The sequence below is a fragment of the Panthera leo genome, chromosome C1, assembly GCF_018350215.1.
Source record: "Panthera leo isolate Ple1 chromosome C1, P.leo_Ple1_pat1.1, whole genome shotgun sequence".
NCBI lineage: Eukaryota > Metazoa > Chordata > Mammalia > Carnivora > Felidae > Panthera > Panthera leo.
The window spans coordinates 185,535,862-185,548,848 of NC_056686.1; the positions used below are offsets into that span (position 1 = coordinate 185,535,862).

At 39.6% G+C, this 12,987-nt stretch overlaps 1 long non-coding RNA gene across 2 annotated transcripts; it reads left to right on the forward strand.

The window, feature by feature from the left end:
* The first annotated feature begins 214 nt into the window (after positions 1 to 214).
* LOC122226469 lies at positions 215 to 12,930 on the forward strand. Of its 2 annotated transcripts, none has more exons than XR_006205643.1 (5): positions 215 to 329; positions 761 to 1,131; positions 3,623 to 3,733; positions 5,445 to 5,569; positions 12,775 to 12,930. It is a non-coding gene; the product is annotated as an uncharacterized LOC122226469 (long non-coding RNA). The 2 variants fall into 2 exon arrangements; XR_006205642.1 differs by having other exon boundaries at positions 1,099 to 1,131.
* Positions 12,931 to 12,987: the final 57 nt, after the last annotated feature.

The following is a 12,987-nucleotide window of genomic DNA, read 5'->3' on the forward strand; positions in this document are numbered from 1 at the left end:
CAGTAGAGGGTGAGAATAACAAATGCTGTCCTGACGATGCTTTTTCTTGTCATCCCTTGTATCCATCAAAGCCAATGGTTTCCACTTCCCTTTATGGACTTGCCTGGTGGTGCTTCTGTGAGTTAGGGTCGGTTCTTGGGATTCCACATAGAAGGGGGCCACATCATGCCGTGTAACACTTGGCACCTTTAGAATTTTTTTCCTTCTCAGTCCCATTGATGCCCCTGAGGCCCTGGCATTGCCTGGTCCATGTGAAAACTGCTCAGGATGTTCCCCGTGACAGTGGCGGCAAAGAAGAAAGACTATACAGTCCTTCGGCACAGGACGAGGTAGGATGATGATAGTGTCTGAGATTCTCACAGCATTGTAATAATACTGGCAGCTGCTGTTCCCTAGTACTATTTTCCAGGGGCCTTTATACACATGACCACATGTAGTCCTCCTAACAACCTTAGATTATTTATTTGTACTAAGCAGCTAATTTCAGAAAAAATTTAAGGCAGCTAAGAACCCTCTTAAGTTGATACAGATGTCTCCATTTTAAGATGAAGACACTGAGACTTAGAGAGTTCTAGTAAATTGCCAGAGGCCATATAGTTAGTTGTGACAGAGCCAATATTCAAACCCAGCCCCAGGGTCTCTCCCACAAGTAACCCCACACACATCATCCGGGGGCATGTTGTCCCTGGCCCAGGAGACCTTGCTGGTGTACATTTTTGTTACTTTCTGGCATGTTACTTGGCCTATTTTTTTTCTGCAGGTGATTTGTGCGGAGTCAGAATGTCTGTATTGTGGCTGCTGATTCATATGCTTATGCCAGACAGGTCACAAACAAAGGGAAGATTGTGTACCAAGATGTGGACCCTGTGATTATGGGCATTCAGCCAGAATTCAATCAGTCTTTGGTCATTTAACTGTGATTCTTTCCAGAAAGTTCCAAAGCATATTGTTACCGCAGCACTTGTGAAACCTCTTTATCTTGTGTGGCATTTCCCAGCTGCTGCAGAGATATAACACAGACCAGAAAGCATATTTTCTCCTAAAAATTTCATTCTGCCTTTCTTTCTCTTACTGCTACCTGGAAATGTGTCCTCTCAGCCCACAACAGATCCATAACTGTGCCTGCTGCCCGTAAGTATTCCTGGAATGTTTCTGATTTTCCTAAAGGGAAACCACTAAGGAATGCCCCAGAATCCAAATTTGACATTCAAACCTTGGAAAGTTCAAATCCTTGTCCTTTAACATTTTTAAATTTGAACTTTATTTCTCTCAGCTCCTGTCCCATATTCCACCTACCCTAGTCTCTGCCTCTGTTAAGTTTTCTCTCACTCCATATAGAGAACCAGCTTACTCACCACTGAATGTGAGAACTGTCCCCTTTTTTTCTGGGCTCTTCTGTACTTTTCGCCAGGTTCCAAGGTGAAGCTGCAATCATTCCTTTTGTGCATTCCTGATAGAGCCTCTAAAGAGGGAAATAGTCATAGGCCAATGTTTGTATTACATTGGCCAGGGTAGGAACCCTGCTAGACATCCTTGGCCCCTTTACCTAAGAACAGAAACTGAAGATTTGTTTACAAATGAATACCACAGAATCACATCTCACTTGGTGTCAGCTTTCAAGTGAAAATCAAAAATGATCAAAATTAACCATAACATCGTAACATACTGCACCACTACGCCAAGATAAACCAAGATAAAAAGGATTAAATTTTAAATATCAGAGACAAAATCCAAAGAGTAAAAGAGGAAATCATGGGAGAATTCCTTGACAGTATTTCTAACTATGATGCATACTCTAAATTCCATAAAAGAAAAGATTAATAAATTCAATTGCATACAATAACACACTTCTGCATAAAGAAAAATATAAACAAAGTTCAAAGACAAGCACCAATTGGAAAAATATTTTCAAACCACAACACAGACAAGATAATTTCCTAGATATTAATGTTTTCCCAGAAATCATGAAGAAAAAGCCAATACAGGGCTGCCTGTGTGGCTCAGTCAGTTAAGCGTCAAATTTTGGCTCAGGTCATGATCTCACAAGTTTGAGATCAAGAGTCCAAGCCCTGAGTTGGCCTCTGTGCTGACAGCTTAGAGCCTGGAGCCTGCTTCAGATTCTGTGTCTCCCTCTCTCTCTGTCCCTCCCCTGCTCATGCTCCATCTCTCTCTCTCTCTTTCAAAAATAAATAAACATTAAAAAAATTTTAAAAAGAAAAAGAGCCAATACAAAAGTGGACAAAGGATGCAAGCAGACAGATCACAGGAAGAAAATATAAATGGCCCTTTTATATATGAAGAGATGCTAGGTTTTACTACAAACAGAAGAAATTCAAATTAAAAGCTACAATGAAATGAATACCATTTTAACCTATCAGATTGGCAAAAATAGTTTGATAACATATCCAGTTGCAAGCTACGGGAAAAAAACAGGTAGTCTCTTACTTTGCTGATGGAAATGTAGACTGGAACAATCTAAGGAAGGAAATTTAGCAATATTTATTAAAATTCCAAATGCTTATGCCCCTTGACCCAGCAGCCCCATTGTGGGAATTTATCCTGCAGCATAGCTTGAACACATTCAAAATAATATACTTTCAAGGCTGTTAATTGCAGCATTGTTTGTAATAGCATATAATATTAGAAATAATTCATGTCCATCCATCTATAGAGTGAAATTTTGTGTAGTTGTATATATTTAAAAAAAAGGAATGAAGACATTCTCTATATGTAGATATAGAAAGATCTCCAACTTGTACTGGTAAGTGAAAGGAAAATGCAGAAAAATGTTTGTACAAAGGAGGGTCACAGAAATATTCATATTTGATTATATTTGCATATAAAAACTCTGGAAGAACACACAACCTAACAATGGCAGTCACCTTTGATAGTGGTAGGTAGAAACTAGATGGAGGGACAGAGATAGAAGCAAGATTCTTTATCAAATACATTTTTTTGTTTCCTTTTTAAATCATTTGAATGTGTTTTCTACTTTTTAAAAATAAAAATTTTTGAAAACATTGAAAAATACCTTAAATTGTCCATAAAGTACAGAACACAAAGTTTCATACATATGATCCTATTCCATAATGTTTATGCAGACTAAGGTTTGAGAACAACTTGACTAAAATAAGGAACAAAGTTTAAGTTGCTATGGAGGTGTTAAGTATTGAAATAATTCTCCTTTAACATGCCTGCCAAACTCCTGGCTGGGAGTGGGTGAGAATTCTAAAAAGCACCTGCTTGCCTGGAGGGATTAGACTAATCTAATACTAAGCCTCCAGAACAAACCTGTTTGTTGTGAGAATTAAAGGAAATGAAGGAGTTCCCATTTCAATGCAGGTTGAAGTTTATGGGTAAGTTAAATATGCAGATGATGGGACTCCATGATATGGTGGTGATATTTTCTAAACTGTGCCAGGCCAGGGTACATGATCTGAAAAGTGTAGCCGTACCCATTGAGACACTAGGAGGTCCTATCTAACATCTGTTCTGTCCTAGGGAATTCTAGGAGTGATGGTTAACATCATGTATGGTTTTCAGAGTGAGGGATGTGAAGGTGACCAAAGTCAGAAATCTTGAATTACACTACATTGGTAATGCCTTTTATTTATCTCCCAAGATGCAGTACAACACAAATAACTCATTGGGCCTACAAAAAAAGAAAAAAAAAAAAACTGAGAAGAAAGAAACATTGAGAATGCATTCCAATCCACTGATCAAATCATTGAAGGTGAATTAAGTACTTTTTCATCATGAGAGTTTTTAATATACTGATATAATTTTAATCAATAATGCTGATTCTATAGAACTTGGGTGCATTCAACTCATCTTAACTCTTCTCGTGGAAATTAGTAAAGGGATGGACCATCCAGAACCTCAGACTCTGAGAGGAGGGGGAGGTTTTATGAAGGACCTTGATTCCTTGGCAAAAATGGTTCCATAGACTATGGAACACATTTGAGATTTTGAATGGGAGGATGATGGGATCAAAACATCCCTTTCCTGAATCTGACAATGCATTTGGAGCCAAGAGGGAAGAGAGTATCCATGGTAAACAAGTTGAAGTTCATTATAGTATGCCAAGTGAGAGATAATGGCTGGTGCACTGGAGTGAAGAGAAGAATATAGGGACAAACCACTGATTAGGTGCGAAGAACAAAGGAGGATCAAAGAAAATCTTGAAATCAGAGATTGGTTGACTGGGGCAAAGGTGGTATCATTAATGGTGTGGGAGACATCATGATCTGTTTGGAAGTAAGTGGAAGATGAGAGTTCAAAGGGCTGGCAGGGCATTCAAGGGGCATTGTCCACAGGCAGCTAGAAGGGAATTCTCGTGCTTTGAGAGATGCTGAAGCTGGAGTTGTGGGTTTGGGAGAAGCCATGGTAGTGAATTAAGTCACCAAAGAAGAGAATACTATCTGAAAATCTAGTTTTAAAGTACTTTTAAATAAGAAGACAAGTACTTTAAGATGAAAATCTGAAGTAAAGGAAGTAGGGAGAAAAGGAATTGGTACTATGATTGAGTAATGAAAATTATAGCCACCAAACACATGACAGAAGCAGGAGGGAGAATAGAAAGAGTCAGGAGAGATGGCCTGAAGATAGAATCTTTAGCAGCACCTTCAGTTGGAGTTATTATTAATTCCCAAACTTCTGTCACCTAGAGAACTAAAACTTATGAACCTAGTAATTTCAGGATGCCAATCCTGGACATTCAGGGGTGTGAATTCAAGAGCTGCCCATATATATTTTTTGATACCAGGTAGATTTAAATTTTATATTGATGGCAGGGGTGGGGGAGCCGAATCACTAAATGCATCACCAAGTCTTTGCAATTGCCCTGATACTTTTCTGCACCATCTCCAGCTTCTGGAACACAAACTTTATTTTCTAATACCTATGATTAATTATATATTTCTGAAGTTTTTACTTCCTACTTGGGTGAAATTTATTTTTTTTTATATAATTTTTATCCTCCACTCCTTCTCCCTTCCCCCCAACTTCCCCTCACATACAACCGTATATTCTTCATAGCTGAGGTCCCTATGGGTTTTAGGGATGCCTCTTTCAGTGGGTGCTGAATTGAGGTTGGGGGTTTAATCTTTTTAGTAACTAAGTGAACAGTGTGCAACTGGCTGGGTGTCAGTGCTGAAATACAGGTCTCATTGTGCTGTGTGATGTCATCTCTGCCCCCAGGCAGTTTCACTGTGGGAGACTTTCTAATTACCCGTAACTCCTCAAGTTCTTGTGTATAATAATAGCTGCCTGCGAAAACTTTGCCAAATTATAATGAGACTTTGAAATCAAGAAGGGAAACCCAATGTTATCCCCATGAACTGGAATATTTATGTTTAGTAAAATGCGCTAGCATTCTGTTTAGAATATATTTAAATTAAGGATCTCTAAAAACAAGAGCCTCATTTGCTTGCTGTGTTTAACAGGGAAAGTGCACTTTGGAGGACAGGAACATTTTTACATGGAAACTCAAAGTGAAAGTGAAGTGGCAAAGGCAGAGGATTGAAACATGGACCTATATGTGTCATGCCAGGATGCAGCATTTACACAGGTGGGTTTCCTTTCCAGTCATGATTTTGGGGTCATAGTTGATACATTTCTAAATGCGGTGTTGTCATTTTCTTGATTTATAGCTGTAGAACCCAGGTATAAGAGATAACGCGTAATGGACGTTGAAAATCAGGATAGAGGCAAAGCCCAGCCCCAAATTGTACCAGTCTCCTCTAGTCCCCCGAACAGTACTCCTCCCCTTCTTCTCAGATGATGGCTGCCTCCTTCATCTCCATCATCATCATCACCATCATCACCATCATCATCACCATCATCACCATCATCGAGGCCCATTTCCCTTCCTCACCCCCACCACATGCACAGTCTCAGGGAGTAAGGGATCCTCCCGCTTTTGGGGGGCCAACCCTTACACCAGCACCTTTGGTTCCACTCACTGTCCACAATTACCGCTTCTATATTCTTTAACTTGCATCCCTACTGCCTTGTTCTGGTCAGTCCATAAACTCAAGTCTGTCCTATCCTTACAGGTGACCTTCTCTTGATCCTGCTTCCTCTTTTAGCTATTGCTTCTGTCTCCTTCCTTTCTGAGACAAACTTTTATACCAATTGCCTACCTTTTCTACTTCCTTGCTTCCCATTTATGCCTCAACATACTGCTTCTGCCAAGGCCACCAGTGGCTTAATAGTTCTCCAATCAAAGAGACACTTTTCTGTCCTTTCTACCTTCTGCACTAATGCCATCTACATTGCAGGCCATTTGATCCTTGCAAATGGATATCTCTCCGATATCTCCTTATGTCTCTTTGCTCTTTCTTTGATTCCTCTCTGGGCTCCTCCATTTCTACCTGGTCCTATTATTCTTTTGGGATCCCAGATCTCTTTGAGAGTTTAGAAGTATGGACCTTTCTCCCAGAGAAATAGGACATAAGCAGCACTACCAGCTACAACAAACAACCCCCAAATCTTCACGGATTAGCACAATCGTGGTTGATTTCTTGATTGGACAAAGTCTGATGTGGATGTTCTCCTAGGCACGTCTCCTCCAAGTGTGACTCAGGGATCCACCTCCTTTTATGTGACTCCACCATCTTGGCTTCTTCAGCTTCCAGCTGCACAGATGGGGAGGTCAGGGCAAATGAAAGATACATATGATCCTTCCCCCATTCCATTGGTCAGAACTTGGTAACACAATGTCACTTAGAAGCAGGAGAAGCTAAGAAATGTGGTTAGCTACATGCTGAGAAAGGAACAGAATTGGATATTGGTGAATACTGGGGGTCTCCCAGACTCCTTGAACCCTAAATTAAGAATCTGATAAGATGCTGATAGAAATGTATGAAAACTCATACTACAGCAGGAAAAAAAGCTACAGAGGAGTTTGACAAGCAGAGTTCTTGGAAGAAGAAAGGAATGGCCATTATCCCTATGAAATGCTCAGTTAGATATCCAAAGACATTTTATTATCAGGTAATTTTCAGAAATGCTTCTAAGTCTGAAAACAATTTGTTAAGGCCTTATAATAAAAGATCTTTTGGTACTAATTTTTAGAAAACTATTGATCAATTCCCAAGGTTTTGGTACTGGTTTGTCAGATTTGTTTCTATTTGCTATAGTGGCTACAGTGCTATTGGTTAATGAACAATTACTAACAACAAGAGAGATCTGCAAGGAAAACTGATACTAAAACCACCAAAATTCTAATGTACAGATAATTTTGAAGACTACCTTAAGTCACAGTCCCACTTAATATCTGTTGTCATGGCTCTTTGTAACCCTTAAGTATTACTTCTGGAAGGCTTATATAACCTACAATACCTGCTTTGCACCACCTGCTCTTGGTTTTTACCTGGTTGCAGTCACACAATGGTAAAACTGTTGCTTTCCCTTTAGGGCTCCTCATTACAAGCTATAGGCTAACTCATCTCTCTGCATAGCACAAGGCATAAATGTCTGGATGGATGGATGGATGGATGGATGGATGGACGGATGAACAGATGGATAGATGATGGATGGGTGAATAGATTATTACATAAATGAGAAGGTGAAACAACTTTTGTGGGTATTAGGTCTTCCTTTCTAATGTCTTTGAAATTGTTTTACTAGTTCTAGAAAAATAAGATCCATGTTACGGTCTTTCCTATAAAGGCATAGTGGAATCATTGGAAAATTACAGAGAAGATACCAACATTCCTGCTAGAGATTTGTGCCATTGAAATCAAGCAGGGGTGCCTGGAAAGCACAATCAAGTTAAGTGTCTGGCTCTTGATTTCCTCAGGTCATCATCTCACAGTTTGTGAGTTTGAGCCCCAAGAGCTTGCTTGGGATTCTCTCTCTCTCTCATTCTCTATCTCTAAAAATAAATAGATAGATAGATAGATAGATAGATAGATAGATAGATAGATACGAAATCAGTCAAGAAATCAAGCAAACACAGATTCCTGAAAGACAATGTTAATGAGTGGAATTTTAGAACAACTTTTAACTGAGTTTTGTGGGATTGCACTAGTTATTGGGGAAGAAAGTTGAAAATATATAAACACTGCTACATGGAATATTCACAGACTCCTTGCCAAAGAGATGAGACTCCACAAGATACCTCTCTTGCTTCTAGCAACCACTTTCCCACAGATGACCCTGGGAAAGGAAACAACTCCAGTATTTTAAATTGCCCTAAACTGGGTCATGTGTATACTTCAGCAATTTCATTTACTACTAGATGATTTGGAAACATAATCCATACTTTGTAAACATAGATTTCTTTGAAAAGTTTAATTAACCACACCCAAAATTGTGATTGTAACCATTAAGTTTAGGAAAGACCATGGCTAGCTTAGTTTTTTTCCCCCATATTTATTTACATGTCCAGTGTTGCCTGTCATCTTCCCTCTAGTTACACCTGTCTCTCAGTACTTTTGTATCTGCCCCTCACAAAATTTACCTGACTAGGATCTACTTGCTCAAGACATTCTCCCTTCTGCACTTGAGAGATACTAACCTGAAATTATAAACTAATGAATTGCACCCATCTGGTAAAATCTGTATTTTAATGAGAGATTTCTAGAATGGTGCCTAAATCTCCATGTTTCCCCAGATTAGGAAACTGTGACAACACTCAGAGCCCCCATCTAACACATGCTTGGACAACGGGATGCCAAGCATCCAAGCATCCTTTATATATACTGACCACATAGACTACATAGAAAGAAAGATACCTTCTTTCAAAGAAAAGTTGTTAAAATGTGTATTTTAGTGGCCAATGTTTTTTTCTTTTTTTTTTAAGTTTATTTATTTTGAAAGAGAGAAAAAAAAGTGTGAGCCGGGGAGGGGCAGAGGGAGAAAAAGAGAGAGAGACAGAGAATCCTAAAGAGGCTCTGTGCTCTCAGCGCAGAGCATGACGTGGGGCTCAATCCCACAAACTGTGAGATCATGACCTGAGCCAAAGTCAAGAGTCAGAAGTTCAGTGCTCAACCAACTGAGCCCCCCAGGAACCCTGGCCAGTGTTTTTTTCTGAATGAAAATAGCTTCATTGCTTTTCTTGTATAAGTAATATGCTTATTGTTATTGTAAAAATGTTCAATGATATATTAATATCCTTTTCTACACTTCTTAATATATATGTATATGTCTGTATAACTTTACATATTAGAGTTCATTTTGCACATGCTGTATGTAGTCATAGGCACATTTTAAAAAGTTTTGTCCTTTTTTGTTTTGCTTTGTTTTGGTAGTATAAGGGAATATTGCCTCTCCCCATACACACACACCTGCAGGTAACCAGTGTTAATAGTCTGGCATACATCCTTCCATTTCTCTCTCCGTGTTTGTATAATCACAAGTAAACATTCATCTACATAAATGGAGTTATGGCATACGTTATCTTAATGTCTTTATATGAGAATAATCCCTCATCCACTAGTTCCTACCATTCTTCCTCACCCAGTGATTAAGTAAATTGAAACAAACTTAGTATCAAACTGAGTGGAAAAGTAGTTGGAAGGGAACTGTAATGGGTGGGGGTAGGGCTGCTGTGGTAAGGCCTCTCTGCCTCCCTTGGAATCCATGTAATACATTCCCTCTCAAGTCACCTCTGTTACCTGCTCTTGTTATCTGCTCTCCATCAAAAAAGATGAAACCTAGAGCCAGTCCACTCTGCACACCTTTACCTGACACCTGCAGTGAGACTGATGATGTGATGGAGGCAATGGGCTGCAGCAGGGGGTTTGCTATGGGAGGTCTGAGTTTGCGCCCTGGTTCTGTGTGTTTAATGGCTGTGTGACCCTGACAGGTCTCCAGTTCTTATCTCAGTTTCCTCATCTGCAAAATGAGAATACTATAGTAAATCTCACAGGATTGTCAGGAGGATTAAATGAGATAAAACATGTGAAAGCATTACTAAGTGTGTTAGATAGTGTGGGAAATAGAAAGGAAGTGTAAATATTACCCATGTTGATGAGATTAACACAAAGGGAATTGTTTCAGTCCTGGAGCAGCTGACTGCTGAAGGGTAGGACCATATATCCTCATGACCAAGGTCAGTAACTCCCCTGGATAAGAAATGTGTGCCCACGCACACACTGCATCAGCTTTGTCCCATTGGTGGGGTGCCACCCTCCCATCCATGAAAAACTGGATCTCATGGGAGCAGTGCAGATTCAAAATACTACCTGTCAGAAGTGAGGTCCCTTTTATGGTTACCTTTCAGGAAAGCCCTTTCCAGGCCCCTATACTCAAGGGCATTCCTATAGGCAAACAATGACTACCATGACTTAAAGGCTCAAGCAAAAAAGCAGAGTAGTTCTGGTGAGGATACGGCTGAATGTGTACCATTCTAATTACAAAAAGAACTATAAACATTCTACTATATGTATCCTTGGACCTATTGCTTTCACTGCTGAGTTAATAGCTTCATTGAGATATAATTCACATACCATAAAATTCACCCTTTTATTTTTTTTAATGTTTATTTATTTATTTATTTATTTTGAGAGAGGGGGAGAGCATGTGTGTGGGCCAGGGAGGGGCAGATAGAGAGGGAGAGAGAGAACCCCAAACAGGCTCTGCACTGTCAGTGCAGAGCCCAACACAGGGATCCATCCCACAAACCATGGGATGATGACCTGAGCTGAAATCAAGCGTCAGACACTTAACTGACTGAGCCACCCAGGTGCCCCAAAATTCACCCATTTAATAAAGCCTACAATTCAGTAGTTTATAGTATATTCATAGAGTGTGCAACCATCACCACAGTCTAATTTTAAAACACTTTTATCACCCCAAAAAGAAACCCTGAGTCGACTGTCACTGTTAGGAATATAGGACATATTCACATATTTGCAAAAAATTTTTGCCAAGATGTATATGCAAAGATGTTCATTGCAGGGAGATATTCATACAAGAGTTCAAGAAAAAAAAAAACCAACAACAAAGTAAGCCTTATTTGGGACTTCTTAAATTATGGTGCATCTATATATAATGAACTACTAATCAGATAATAAAACAAATGACATAGACCTATGTATGTTTGATGAGGGAGCTTAAGGCAGGCTGACACCCCTCAAACCACCGCCCCCCCTCAGGTGGGATATGTGTGACATTTCTCAGGCACTCCTGGCTGCCCAAGAACAAAGGAAAGGGAAAAACAAATGGTTAACTGATAGAAATCACAGTCCTGAAGGACAGGAGTCTCCATCAGTTTATAAATGTCTTAGTAAATTACAAGAAAAAGGCAATCTTATCAACAGCCTTATCTCAGTTTCCTGGAGCCCCAACATTACCCTTCCCACCATAGTGATGTGGGGAACAAAGGCAAGAAGGAAATGGTAGGTAAAATTGAATTTCCTTATAACCTGCAGCCCATTGACAAATACTTGCTATAGGCAGAGTAAAACCTTCCTCCAGGAACTCCTTATTGTCTAAATGTTAATGCCTTACTAGAAGGAAAAACAACCTTAGCTTGACAATAGCTAGGCCTTCAGTATCTGGTGAGTCTTCTTTAGCATATGAAAGTCCTTTTGGAAACTCCCTTTAGCCTTTACCTCCCCCAACTCCCAGGTGTATAATCAGTCACTCCTCACAACCCTAGTGAAGTTCTTTCTGCCCATGGGTCTTGTCCCCTTGCTTTGGTAAAATCACCTTTTTGCACCAAAGATGCCTCAAGAATTCTTTCTTGTCCATTGGCTCTGGACCCCAACCACCACTCAAAAACCACATCATGTTGATATGGAAAATTATCCAAGACTTGTATTTATAATGTTGTACCTTTTAAAACATTATTTCCAAATATTTATAACATATTCATGAAAGTAAATTCTAGAAGAAATTACAAGGAACTGATGTTAGTGGTTACCTTTAGGAGGAGGAGCAGGACTGATGAGTAGGCAGGAAAGCTTTCACTCTTCATATTATGCCTTGTTTGATTCTTCTATGTACACGTACATGTTCATAATCCCTTCTATGGAACCTTGAGGCCAGATGTAGTTTGGAATTCTACGTTTTTCTGATTTAAAAAAAAATTTTAAGTTTTACTTATTAGAGAGAGAGAGCACGCACAAGCAGGGAGGGGCAGAGAGGAGAGACAGAATCCTAAGCAGGCTCCACACCATTCGCATAGAGCCCCATGTGGGGGGCTTGAACTCACGTGAGATCATGACCTGAGCCAAGAGCAAGAGTCGGACACTTAACTGTGCCACCCAGGCACCCCTTCTGATCTTAAAATATCATATCTGTATTACACATACTACATAAAATGTTCAGTGGAGTCTAAGGCAACATACCCAATTTAAGCATGTTAACATTTCCTCAGTGAAGTGTATGATTATTCACACTAAGTGGAATTTTTAAACGACTATGACTCTCATCATTGCATTATATTGAGGCAGATTTGTCACCAAATTGGTTTTCAGGGTTTTTTGGCATTCAGACTTGCAGTTAAGGGACTGTGGACTTATATTAACAGGATTTGATGTTTCTTATAATAACAGGGTGTGTGTGAGTGATGAGATGATGGACCACTTTTGTCTTTACATGTTGCTGTATTTTATTCCTTACTTCTCTTCATGATTTTTACTCCCCAGAAGCAGTTGAGAGTAGTGTGCTCAGAGGAATATGGAGAACGAACTCACTAGGACTGAATGTCAATCCCTAAATGACAACTAAAGGCAGAGAGTCTGTAATCCAACAAAGGACAATAAGGTCTAAATTCTACTGGTTGTTAACAGTTTGGGTCAATTTGTTATTGTTTCACAGAGTAAGTGAAGCAAGGTGAAGAGCTCTCCTTGAAATCAATGGCATGCTAGAAGAGACTCAGAAAGGAGAACAATGCCCAGCAGGCATTCAAACTAGTCAGCTGCTATGGAAAATGGCAAGAGGACTGTGAGATATCTCATGACTGAATTCTAACTATAAGGTATACATTTAGGCTTTTACTTTTCAGTTTTCATAGAATGGCACCTTTGCTGT